The sequence below is a fragment of the Nothobranchius furzeri genome, chromosome 3 (genome assembly GCF_043380555.1).
Source record: "Nothobranchius furzeri strain GRZ-AD chromosome 3, NfurGRZ-RIMD1, whole genome shotgun sequence".
NCBI classification, from domain to species: domain Eukaryota; kingdom Metazoa; phylum Chordata; class Actinopteri; order Cyprinodontiformes; family Nothobranchiidae; genus Nothobranchius; species Nothobranchius furzeri.
The window spans coordinates 50,819,862-50,833,874 of record NC_091743.1 but is presented as its reverse complement, the minus strand read 5'-3'; positions in this window follow the sequence as shown (position 1 = coordinate 50,833,874).

Here is a 14,013-nt window from a genome sequence, read left to right as displayed (position 1 = left end):
AAACTTTCAAGTCAATGACATTTTCAAAACTCCATGAAGGCATAAAACTGGCTCTGAACTGCAGATTTTCAGCCTTGTTGCGGTGGGTTTTAAAAACTTGGCTCAGCAGCTCAGTGTGACAAGCAAAAGCCTTGGCTTGTTGCCACAGACTGATAAACATCACACTGAACAGGTGAACTTTTTCAGGAAAACCCAACATCTGCTCATAAAAAATCAACAAAAGTACAGAGTTGTAACTAATAATAGGAAAACATTTTAATTGAGTAGTTTTGAGAGATTTTTGCACTACGTGATGGAGTTAATATTAGCTCCAACGTCAACTTAGCAAAGGATGTAATGAAAAAAAAGCAACACCAACAAACCTAACTAGTCACACAGTCTCTTATTAGAATTCACATGCAGTCAAATATGTTCCTATTTTTACTTTATTCAACAGTCATCAAGATCAGAATAATGATTTCCACTACACTTGTTTTACTGTAAGACACTGAAGGAATTTAAGATTACTTTTCATCTGTCATGACGTTTTATTATGTTGGGTTTAAGAGACTGTGTGAAAAATGTTGCCGTCAAACTGATTAGATTAACCAAAACACAACCTGGAGGTTGTAAAAACGCTAACATTCATCTCAAATTCAATAATTCACCTGCCTGAAAGATGGGAGGATACTTTTATGAATTTTTTTTCTCAAACTAGAATTTTGCTAGTTTTATTTTGAAGTGGAAACTTCCTGAAGGCTTTGAAGAGGTTCTTTAGTGACATTATGTCACATTAGTGTTGTAAAATAATTTCTTTGAGTTAAAAACATTTCCCTGAAAATTTCTGACTCCTATCTTATGTTTTGGTGCCTAAACCTGTTTATCAGCACTAAAACACAACAAACGGAAAGAGGGCAGACTAACTAAAGTCAGAACAATAACATTAGTGAAAGACAGTGAAGAGAGACGTAGCCTTTGTTCACAATCTGTCCAGCCTCTGTACTTCCTGGTTCCACATCCAATGTTATTTGAGTTTGTAGGGTTGTCAAATCAGCACTAATAAATGCTGCTATGCCAGCATTTCTAATTTGTCACTAGAAAAGAGCAGCAGAGTTGTGGAAATAAATGTTAGCCAGAATTATTCCTTGTACCTTTGAGAAGCCACAGCATCTTTCTGTTTGTGTAAAGAAGCCCAGAGGCTAATGTAGAGCTAATATTAAAACTAAGAAGCAAATGGTCAGATTTAAAAGTTTCAAGCCACTTTTTCAATAACCAACAAGTGGATATTACACTGAGATGTATTAATTTACTTATCAACTTACTGGGTATGACTCGTCATCCAGAATGTGGTGCTGAGCCGTAGCTGGCAGCAGTTGCTCATAGCTGACTTGTTTGTTTTGATATATGGGCTGCAGTACCCAAATGTGACCACAAGAGGCCCCACTCTTTCACATTATGTATTGAGGTGGGGCATTGACCTGCATCAGCAGCAGTGGCATTGAGGAGGAACGAATACAAATGCGCGCGCGCGCACACACACACACACACACACACACACACACACACACACACACACACACACACACACACACACACACACACACACACACACACACACACACTGAATTCCGAGCTGCAGTACTGTTGTAGATTGAAGGGACTAATTTTACTACTGCGTTAATGCAAACACCTACCAGGTTTTGTTTGGCAGCAGGGGTAAATACAGCTGTTGATCTCTTCTTGCATCTGTGAGTGTTAGGTGAGTCCTGTGGCTGCAGCCATAGCAGCAGTAGGTGTACGGACTCCAGGGTAACCTACATGCATGTCATATCTTAGAAAAAAATCTTCTTCCTCATTCATCTATATTTTTGGATTGTGGGAGGAAGCCAGAGAACCTGGAGAGAAACTACACATGCACAGGGAAAACATGCAAACTCCTCATAGAAATACATTAGGCTGGGACGTGAACCCAGGACCCCCTAGCTGCAAGGCAACAGCACCAACCACTGTGTCACTGTACAGCCTCAATAAATTTCATTAACTCAATTTTCTAAATGTTTATTTCCAAGTATTTTATTAAATTCATTTTTTGTAGCCTAGTGAACTACACCAAAACTCTTGCTTTGCTGGGCTAAGAACACAGGTGCAGGAACCTCCGCAGCCCTTAGCAGCATTCTGGCTATAGGAGTTTCAAACCAATAGCTGTGATTGGTCCACAGTGGTGGATATATCAAAGGTAAGCAGACACCTTTTTCATTAAAAGCTCTGCTATTGACCTTTCCAAATTTTGAGATTGTGGAACAGCCATTCGACTTCTGATTTTACAAGCCACATAAAAGGATTGAAAACAAAGTCGTGGTGTTAGAGTCCACACGCAACTTCAGATTAAACACCTGAGGTGAAAAAAGTCGGGGGGTTGGAGGCCCACACAACTTCAGGTTAAGCACCTGAGGTGTATTGTTGTGAGTTAAAAACTCACTGGGACTGTGGGGTGGTTCCAGGGAAGACAGCATTTTGTAGAAGTTCTCATAAGCTTCTGCTGCTTCCTTGTTCTGTGGGGAAAATCTGTGGGTGGAATGTGACAGAGTATTGTCCTGTTGGGGTTGAGTTTCTTGATCCAGGACATGGAGAATCAGTCTTGGACACAGAGAATCAAATCAAATAGAGTTTTTTAATGGGGAACTGAAGGCGCACACAATGTGTGATGATGACCTCGGGCTCGAGAGGTTCTGTAAACGAGAGGAGGGTTTACTGCCTGCAGATCGGTAGTCGATATGGAAGAGGGAGATGCGGCTTTTTGTGTTGTCGATGACTGAGAGCTTGGAGGGAAAGAAGTCAGATCTGGGGAGGCAGTGAGATTGGGGGCGAGGTGGAGGCTCGAGGACTCGAATGACCGGGGAGAGCAAGTGCGGACAGGAAGCAGGTAGACGTGGGCTTGAAGGAGGTCCAGGAGATTATTGTAGGAGATGGTGGTGGCAGGAGTACCTGAGGAGGAACAAGATTAGGGACTCCAAAGCTAGTAACTCAAAAAAGGTGGCTTGCGATTCTCCACTTTGTTGTACCCAAAGTGAGTAATCATCCGGCGTCGTGGTATTGTCTGCCTGCTTCTCAAATAGCCAGACCCTGGTGATGGGGAAATAGCTGCAGCTGTCTGCTCGGCACCGCTCACCTGCAATCAAGCTCAGATGGGTAAGTGCTAGCCACTTACCTCAAATCGTGACAAGTATTGGAATATAAATTAAAAGATTTTTCAGCCGAGGGATTGACCCTTAATGTAATGGATATAACCTGAAGACTCGGAAATTCAGCCAAAACACAGCAGCTAAACATTTAAAGATGTTTATTTTAGAATGTGGGGAATAAGGGAAGAGTAGAACGTTCTGCTGTTAGGAAAACTGGAGACAGAGCAGCATGTCCTGTGTGCCAGCTGTGGGAACTCCTCTTCTTGTCGTTGGATTTCAACTCCTCTCCTCAGAATGACACAGACAATTAATACAGCCCAACAGTAGTTCATGAATCCAAAATCCAATGTCTAGGCCCAATGAGGACATTGGATGAGAATTTGTGCCTCTCTATGCACTCAGAATGGTGCTCAGAATGGCGGTCCGCTCCTACATTCTTCCCAGCAGCCTCCCCACATGGCTCTGAAATCCTGGAGCTGTCCCTGAATACCCTGGTCAACACTCTCAACATTGACGGAGCCCGAGAATCCTGCAGGGTGCAGATTTGGCAGAGCCCTGCATCCCTCTCCAAGTTAATGAGCACAAACCATCCTTTCCTGTGGACACCGGAGCTCTTTTTTCTACTCTGACTGATTCCATCTTTTCTGATGAACTGTCTAAATGGACAGTTCCAGTTGTGGGGTTCTCTGGAAAAGCTGAACATTTGCCTTTGAGGAAGCCTCTCTGTATGCAGCTGGGGGACCAGTCTTTGTGGCACCAGTTTTGTACTCTCCTAACTGTCCTGTTGATCTGTTTTGACAATATTTGCTGGTTCAGCTGGGTGCTACAGTCCACTGAGAACACACTGGACTGGCTGTGATTCTCCCTGATGGCAGCACTATGAACTGTTCCTCTGACCTCCATGGGAACTCACATCAACTGCTGCTGCAGCCCAGCATTGACCCTGCGTCTGCATCCTTCGCTGACATTTATTGGGGGCTCCTGGAACCTGGTACTGGCCTGGTTGCACTGTTTCAGGCCCGGAGGAGGTGGTTCTGCCTACTCCATCCCTACCTCGATCCTCCAGACCCTCCCCACGTCGCATTGTTTTATGACAGAAATCAGGACTTTGTGTGTTAGGAAGCTTTTGAGAACAGTCTCTCTGGTGTCCTCTGGCATATTGCCTCTTTCTGCGTCTTTGCAGGAGAAGGTGTTGCTGCTGCTGTTGACCTGACCCCTGATCAGATGAGCTGGTGCAAATTAACTGACACTTCCTTCCCGCACATATCTTTGCTGTTCACCCCGAACATCAGGCTAAAGACCTAGGTCCTATGGTGAAACTCTGCATGCTCACAAATGAGTGGGTCGAGACCCAAATCTCACAAATCCTTTATTCCTCATCTGCTAAGGCACATAAACTCGTTAATTCCTCTTGTGACATCGTGACCCTTGAATATAAACACATCAGCCGAGACCATGGCTGGGAGGGTACAGATCACACAGACTCTGAGTTTATGCTCTCCTCGCTGATGGAGTACCTGTGGTCCCAGTCACCTGCAGATGTAGGTTTTTGTGCCTCAGCTCAGCCCATTTCCTTCTCCATTTCAGCTCTTCAGCATGTACATCAGCCACAATATCCTTTGAAGCCTGGTCTTGCTGCTGACCTGGCTGATACAATTGAGGGTCTAGAGAGAGCAGGTGCCCTTGAACCCTCCTTTTCCTCCTGGAACACTCTTATTTTGTACGTGCCTAAAGCCAATTCTGACCAGTTTTGAATGGTTCATGATCTGTGTCGGATTAATGAGATAGTGTTCACTCCTCCCATTTCTGCTCCTAATCCTTACACGACTCTGACGCAGCTCCGTCCCGCTCACACACATTTCTCATGCAGAGATTTGGCTAACGCCTTCTTTTGTCTTCCGTCAGCTCCAGCAATGCGTCCCGCTTTTGCTTTCCCTTATCATAACAGACATCTAGAATACACACACCTCCCTCAGGGACTTGTGCTGTCCTCTGGCCTGTTCAACCAGGCGTTGCAAAAGATCCTCTCTGATGTGACCCTTTGGCCAGATACAGTCATGAGTCAGTATGTAGATTACATTCTAATGGCCTCTACATCTGCTGAGGCTTGCCTGTCTGACACTCACTTCATCCTGTCTGCCCCCGCTATGGCCGGCTTCAACGTTTCTAAAACTGCAGTGTTGTAGACCAGTGGTGTCATTTCTGGGCTGTCTGGTTTCTCGCTCCAGGCATGACATGTCTCCCGCCCACCGTTCCTCCATTTTAGGAAGCAGATAGAAGCATTTAAGTCCTTTATTTAGAAAAAGGGTATAGTTTTGTCTTCTTCAACAGCAGACTGCCTCGTTGACTGGCATCCGTTGCGGTGAGTACATCACGTTGTTTATTGTCCAGTAGCATGCGGAGAACGGTAGAACGCGCCCCACGACCAAGAGTCGTCAACAAAGCGCTGCCAGACTGAATAATGTATACTTTTTGAATGTCTGGCTTGCCAGGCTCATTTTAATGGGTAATTTGGGGAAAAGATCACAGAAATTAAAAGTAGCCTATACTTAATCCTAAAAATCCTATAAAAGATGAACATAGAGGTCTTATATGAAAAGAATATATGTAATCATATAATAATGAAGTAATCCTGGAATAAAATTCTACAAAAAGTTTTAAGTAAAAGAAGAAGAAACAGCAGCAGACACGAAAAGTGCTGATCTCATTGACAACACTCCGCTGAGCTAAAATTAAACTTGGATGTTTGTCGTAATTTCTGAGAAGACATTCTGTCATGATGATGCGCCGAGCCCTGAATGTGTCCACTGGTGGTAAAGAATACCTCTTTACTCTCTCTTTTAGATTTCTCAGCAGGCCTCAGCTGTTCCTCTTGGCTGCGAGCCTGTTTGATCTTTCCACGAAAGAGGAAACTCCTCTATGTACTGAACTGGTAATCCGTGGGAAGTGCCAAAGTCCTTTATTATTGAAATACTTTCCAGTGATTGTCTGTGACGTGTGTTTTGGAGAGACTGTAGCTTTTGTTCCTGTAATTGATTCCTTTGATTTACAGCGTTTAGTTTTTCTTTCACTCAGTCAGCTGGTTGCTCTGCTGCCTGATGAAACTTGGTTTAGTTAAAGTGCCATGGGCGTGCCAAAGGAACAGCAGGGCATTGATCTCATTTGTTGTCGTTGTTGTTTTTTCATGTTATACCACGTGTCAGATTTGGACTCTCCCACGGGTAAATCTCTCTTGTGGACAGAATTCCTTGGTGCAGCCATGGAGGCAAAGCTCTTTTGGTTGGTGGTCTTCCTATTGCATCACTCCCTTTTGCAGATTATGTTATCCTGTTGATCTCGCTGAGACAGGAACTCGAGGCTGCTGGAAAGATTGTGGCTGGGATGAAGATCAGCCTCTCCAAGTCTATGCAAGAGACCATGCAAGAGGACACCAACCCTGTAATGAGCCTCTGCTGTAGAGGAGTTCAAGTAGCTCAAGACCTTTTATCTGAAGATCTTGTGAGGGTAGAATAGTGAGAGGTTGTCTTGATGATGAGTCAGCAGACAAAACATTCACTGTCAGATCGATATGGCCGAGGGTGATAACGGAAGCCCAGTAAAGATCGCTCCAGCCTAGTTTATAGCTACTTCCCCTTCAGCTCTAGGGCAGAGTCGCTCACATTCATTTGACAGAGAAGCCTTCCTTTCAGACTTCTCCATTCCTGAGGTGTGTGGCAAAGCAAACTTTTCATGTAGTCACCACCTCCTAATCCACCTTTACCACAATTTCCTCCCATGAATAAAATGTCTGCTGCGCATCTTTGTTCTCCTTCAGTCACGGGTGCGTAATTCTTTATGTCCTTGGACTTTTTCCTGCTACATTTTCTTCTGTTCGTGTCTGCAGCTAGATATATTTAGCTCTCATTTTAGTTTTTGGGGAATGGCAGTGCTGTTAATGAATTAAAAGGCCGACCAATCACAGGTTTGCGCTCTCTGTCGCTTCAGACAGTTAAAAAATTAGGCATGTCTCCATCACCATCTGTGAGCCTACCTCTGTCAGAGCACTTGTGTCAATGGATCATGGTGTAGTGTGTTGCCAAACTGTGGGAGACAGAAGGCTAGCTAATGTTTCTTCGTCTGAGGTGGTACGGAAACACTCAATGCCGTGATCCATGAGTTCACTTTGTACGTCTGTGACTGAAGAAGTACAAAGATATGTAGCAAACCTTTGATTTGTGTGAGTAAATTGTGAGAAGCATAGGTTTGGAAGTGGCCTACTGTGCTTTGAACATGTCCCACTAGGAGGAGACCCAGGACCCGCTCAGAGCTGGTTTGAATATGCCTGCATGTCCATCTAGATGAGGTAGGTGACAGATCATTTGCTGCTGTTGCCCCCAGACTCTGGACCTCTCCACCTGAGCCTGAGATCAGTGGACTCAGTGGTCTCCTTTAAAAAGCAGCTGAAATCTCACCTGTTCAGGCTGGTTTTGGTATGACCTTCATCACCACCCTCTCCTTATTCTGCTCTTTTTTTTAAATTCCACTGATTTACCTCTTTCTTATTCCATTTTCTCTTTTCCTTTCGTCACATTTCTTAATCACAAATTTGTATTTATTCAGAAATTTCAGATATTTTTTATTCATTTTTAATTTTAATCTTTATATTTTTAAAATTTTAGTTCTTGTGAATTGCCTCTTGATTTTTATCTTGAGAGATGCTATATAAAATATTGTTTTGTTTGTTTGTTTGTTTGTTTGTTTGTTTCTTTCTTTGTTTCTTTCTTTGTTTCTTTCTTTCTTTCTTTCTTTCTTTCTTTCTTTCTTTCTTTCCAGAGAAGGAGAGGATGGTCTGTAATCTGGTTCTAGAAAAATGGATGGCTGGATGGATGGGAGGATAGACTGACTTGTGAAAATTTGTATTACTGCCGAAGAAAATAATAAATAAATAAAATATGTATGAGTTAAAATTGCTTTAGGAAAATGCAACAAATGTAAATGAGTTTTATGGGCAGTGGTACTTTTATTAAATAATTAGAGATTTATGGAGAAAACTGTAAAGTGTTCACCTCACAATTAAAAAAAACTATATATTTTATTCCGTAAATGTAACTCCTAAAATTATTTCAATTTCATGTACACTAGAGGGCGCTGTTTCTCCACAAATTAAAGCAGAGTTTGCGAGAGGGCAAGCACTGACTCATGAATAACTTTTAAAGCATTCAAAGCGTCTATGATTAATCACAACTACTACACGATTAATTTTATTCACCAAAGTTTAACTCTAGTAAACATGATCCATTATAGAGTTATTGATGATTTAGATGGAAAACCTGCAGGTCCAGACAAAAGCGACCTTTTTTCTGTGGAGGCTTGATTTTTGTCTCTTCAGCACCTTCCCCTTGTGTCTGAAACTGATTGAGTCATAAATATTGCAAAGTATTTACCATCAATGTTGCTTTTGTCGGTAGAGACGAGAGGCTGGACGTGCTGTAATCTTCACCATCTGTGTGATTTTTCTGTGACATGAACATCTGGTTTCTATTGCATGGATGGTTGCCTTGCCTCCGCCTTCTTGTGCCCTGGAGTGACACGGTTCAAATTACCAAAGGGAGCCGTGGTGTCAGAGCAAGTCCATCATTCCTTAAATTCTTTGTTACCAGCTTTTTTGATGTTTGCACAATTTTCTTCAGAAATGTTTCAACAAATCTCAGATCAGGGACCAGAGAAAAGCACAGGTGATGTAGTAGTGGTACTTTTGCATGTCGTCCCTGTCTGTGTTATTAAACTGCAGCTTCCAGCTAAGACAGAGGTCCTGATCAGAGCTGAGGCTTGTCGAGGTTCAGATCAAAGGCACGACTCAGGAAATTAGTCTTTTTCAACCCGCAACAATTCTTTCAAATATCCACTTTGGCTTTTCGAGGCATGAGGCTAAAAGCAGCTAATTTCAAGTCTTTTGAGTTTTGATGTCCTGTTGAGTTCTTAGGTGAAAGCGTTACACGGGCGTCTGAACCCCTCCCAGTGCTGCAGATGACCCAGAAAGAATAGGGGAGTGGGTGGGGGTGTGCACGACTACCCAAAGTCCACTTTGGCCTCTTGCTTCGAAGTCCAGAGAAGCAATTATCTCCGTTTAACTGCTGCACCCTCCATTTCTCCCTCCTTCACATGTCTTTGTGTTCCTTATTTAGCCACCTTATCTTTGTGTGGCACAAACACACTTATCAGCATGGCTGTCTCATAAAAACAGATTTTTTTATGCAATATTAGGAGCGTGTCTGACCTATGAGAAGTCTGTCCGTCACCAGAACAGAAACAGAAATCACCACAGTTCATTTAAGAGAAGCTAAACTCCTCAGCAGCTCGTCTGATCCCTTCTGGAGATTAGCCCTGATGAGAAATATTTCATTACCCTCGCAAAACCCCTCAGAAAGCCATAAATATGAACAGTGTGGAGTTTTGTCCGTGCAGAGCGTTGACTCGTCTTTCCTTCTACATCTGGAACCCACAAACCCCTGCAGCAGAAAGAAATGAAAAAATGCAATCATGGCAGTTTTCAAACTCAGTCCTAATGCCACGCAGGCCGTTCCGTTTCCTTTCAGTTTGAGTGCAAGGAGACTTTAAACGTCTGATGTTGGAGTAAAAGATAAACTACTTGAAGTTAACAGCCCAGAGCCAGAAGACTTTAAACTGTTCATTCTTCAGAAATACTTCAGCGTTGACAGAAGCGCGTTGTGATCAGTCTGAATGATGATGCAGCTCTGAGGCAAGCGCTTTATAAACCATAAGAGGAATTTGAGAGGATATGTCAGCACTTTAGGAAATGTGCTCATGCATCCTCACAGACCTTTGATGTGAGTAACTTTTGATTTATAACAGCCTCATTTTGTCCACGAAATACAAATTCACAGAAAAAAATGAGTCTCTTAAAGCTCCACATGTTGATGCATGTGGTTATCTCTACAGCCACAGTTGAGTTTTACTTGTTGAATGATTAGAATAGTAGATAATATCCACTTTTCAAAAAGTGTTCAAACGATAAGTGCAGGAATAAACTCCTTTGTTTTATGCCGAGCACAAGGTAGCAGCTTTATTGAAATGTCCAGAGGTTTGAAAGGATGCACCGCAAAGAAGAAGAAAGAGGCTTTGAAGATTTAAACCCCGGCATTAGAGGTGATCTAAAACTGCTCTAGTGTGAGTCAGACGTAAAGGTTTGACTCGATAATTTCACAATGAGATCTTTCAGAAGAAAATGTAGAGTTTTGAGCTTGTTTGCTGGTTCACGTTTGTTCAAAGCATAGGCATGAGTTCAAGAATGCCCTTGTGTAGCACCTTTGAGTCAGAGGACTCCGAGGAGCTTTACACTACAGTGTATCATTCATCCATTCACACACACATTCACACACTGGTGGTGATGAGCTACAATGTAGCCACATCTGCCCTGGAGCACACTGACGGAGGCAAGGCTTGTGAGCACAGGCTCCATTGGTCCCTCTGACCATCACCAGCAGATAAGGAGGGTAAAGTGCTTTGCCCAAGGACACAACAGCAGCATTCTCTGTTGGGAGCCGGGATCAAACCTGCAGAATCGAATGTCAAAAAATGTAACAAGTGACATGACAAAGATTTTTAACAGCAACATTATCTCAAAGACAGGATTTAAAAATTATATTTGGTCATTGTATTTATGAATTAAAGACCACATGTACCTGTTCTCCTCAGCACATTCACAATGGTCTCTAAATTAATGCCTATGTGGGGGGAAAAAAAAGCTCTGGTGCTCCAGGTTCAAGTGCCAGAAGAGAGCCACAGCTGAGTTGAGCTTCCTGATATTCAGACATCTCACCTCTGATTGGTTAACAGAAACATGATTCTATCCCTGACTACAATTGCTATGCAACGTGGATGTTTTATCTCCACAAACAACACAAGCTTGAGGGGGTTCTGCCATGTTGTGGAATTGCTAATACTAAGGGTTAGCTTCTACTAGCTGAGACATGCTCTGATCTCTCCGGGACGCTAAATCAACAACAGCTTTCCCTGTTGAGAGCCAAGCCGTATAAGTCCGTGAATGTTACTATTTGCATGTGCTAGTGTCACTTTTCCAATCTGAGCATTTACCCATATTTATTCTATTGGTGGCTAATGTAGGAAATTGGGGTAGAAGACTATTTCCACATTTATCCTGAATGTTAAACAAGATTTCTCAGTGAACTTGGCCTTTAAAATAGACTAATTTTTACTTCTCTTCTTAAGTTAGATTTCCATGAGTGATATAAAACATGTTCATATTCATTTCTCACAAAAACAATCTCAGCAGTTGTTTTATTTATTTATTTTTTGTGACTATTTCAGTACCTTCCAGAATGAGCCGTTTCACTTTAAACAAACAGCTTGGGGTTGGTCACACCCAGCTGAGATCTCCGATATGCAATAGGGGCTCAGAGCAAAGCCACTGCTTCTCCAGCATGTGAGAGGTGGTTCGATGCTAATTACCCATTTGTGACATCACAAAAAAATGGATGAATGTTGTTTTTCAAATTTAAAGTGTTTATAGAGGCAGCAGAGACCAACATGGCTGCACAAAATTGTGCAAAAGGTGAGATTTACATGATTTATACATTTTGCTTTTCTCAAATGATCACATCTTGTTTTTGTTTGCTGGAAATAGATTTCTCATCCCTCCTGAACATTGCAGGTAGAACGAAGTACTGTAGGGGGCTAAAGGAAATCAGAGAAAAAGGAACAAATAAAACAGACTTTTGATTTTTAGGAGTATTCAAAGATGAAAATGAGCATGAAAGCTCTGATCCAGACGAGGCTGTAGTCTGAGAAAAGATTCAGAGGCAGGAAGAGGCCCACATCAGAACCAGACAGACAGCACGGGACGACACTCACACGTGGTTCTGTTTAACGCAACAAGATGTAAGATTGTAGATGAGAACTGGTTAAAGCTGGAGCCATCTCACTTCAAAGATCTGAAAATGCAGTTCCTGATTTACAGTGAGAGGCAGTTTCATAAAGAACGTGTTGATATTGTGACTAGTTAGTGAAATGTGGCTGCAAAGAAAAAAGCAGAAGGGAAACAAAATGTTCATAGTAGTAAGACAACACATCATTTAGTACTGTTTATTAAAAATTTACATGTCATTATGTAGTTTCTCTTTGTTTGACATAACTGCTGTTGTTTTAGTCCCTAAATCGTACTGAACTCAACAAATAAAACTAAAAACAAACGGTGACGTTATCGTCCCAAATGAATTAAAAATGATCCAAAAAGAAACTTGGTCATGCTTTTTTCTTTCTGTGGTCTTTGAAGGGTTAAACTGTTAGACTATCTGCAGGAGAATAAACAGGCTTATTGTGTTATTGGCCAAATTAAAGCCTGCATTATTGCTTCAGTTTGTCTGCTGCAATCAGAAAAAAACTCTTCTGCGCTTCAGTTTCCTGTGGTCAGCTAAGATCCCACTAACATAATCACAATCTGTGCATCATTTTTGTCCACTTACAATAAACCATGCAAAAATGTCCACAGAATCAAATTAGTTCAAAGAAAAAGCTACATGAATATAAATACGTATGAATGTAGTTTGAAGCCATTTGAAAAAGTGTTTACGGTAAATGGCCCCTATTTGTGTAGCACCTTTTAGGGTTCTGCAGTCCCCCATGGCACTTCACAACACAATCAGTCATTCGCCCATGCATACACACATCCACACAGTGATACTAATCTACATTGCAGCCACAGCTGCCCTGGAGCCCACTGACAGAGGCAAGACCCTGTTTATCTGTAAATTGTGGAGATTTCACTTTAGAGAGGTTCAGTTTTGGATTGATGAAGATTGATGAGCTAATGGCTAGTTTGAGTGCAATTAAGACCAACTTGCAGTGCTATCATCTTACATAGGATGATAGTCAAATGTTTATGTAAGTCATTAAGGCACCGTTAAATTCAAAGTCAACTGCAAAATGTGGCACTTTGTACATTTTAGGACATTCTAAGGTCTCAGGAAAACACTGTCAGACATTAGATGAGTCCATTTCTGTGGGGAGAAAAGGCTCTGGTGCGCCTGTTCAGGAGTTCAAAGTTAGCCGGAGGAGAGGGAAGCAGGAGGCAGCAGTATTCGGACATGTCGCTAATGCTAACATTAGCTTCTACCAGGCGGCTAACGCAGGAAGTAGGGTTAGAAGACTAGCTTGCATTCTCAGTTTCTCTTGGTTTCTCAGTGAACTTTCTCTTTAACATAACATAACTGTAGTAAAAGTACAGAAGTACAGGGAAAGTAAATACATTTAAACTGGTGTTGATGAATCCTGAATCTTTCATTCTGTCGCACGTTGATGACGTGATTGCATAACAGTTCGGCTGACACCTTCCAACAGCGCCACCTGCAGGAATCTTCTCTCTGAGTAATGTTTTGTCTGACAGCTGTGTTTTCATAGCCTGGCAAGCCAGACTAAATAAATGTATTATTTGTGTAGCACCTTTTAGGGTCAATAAATGTATTATTTAGTCTGGCCACGCTCCATTGACGGCTCTCGGTTGTGGGGCGGGTTCTACCGTTGTCTTTCAAATGATCTCCGCATTCCACTGGACAATGAATGTGACATACTCTTGTTTCACTCTGTTGCATCATCCCACCCACCAGGCATATAGAGTGCCCTGATTGGCCCACAAAGCGGATAAAGCTCTGTGATTTGTTCACTAAGCAGATAGAGCACTATGATTGGCCCACCATTATGGACCAATCACAGCTCTTTGTGTGTTTGAAACCCCTCTAGAGAGCTGTGATTGGCTAGCCAGAGTCCTGGTAGGAGCTGCGGACGTTCCAGTGGAGCGTGCCTAGACCATTCTTTGCAAAGCAAGAATTTGGTCTAG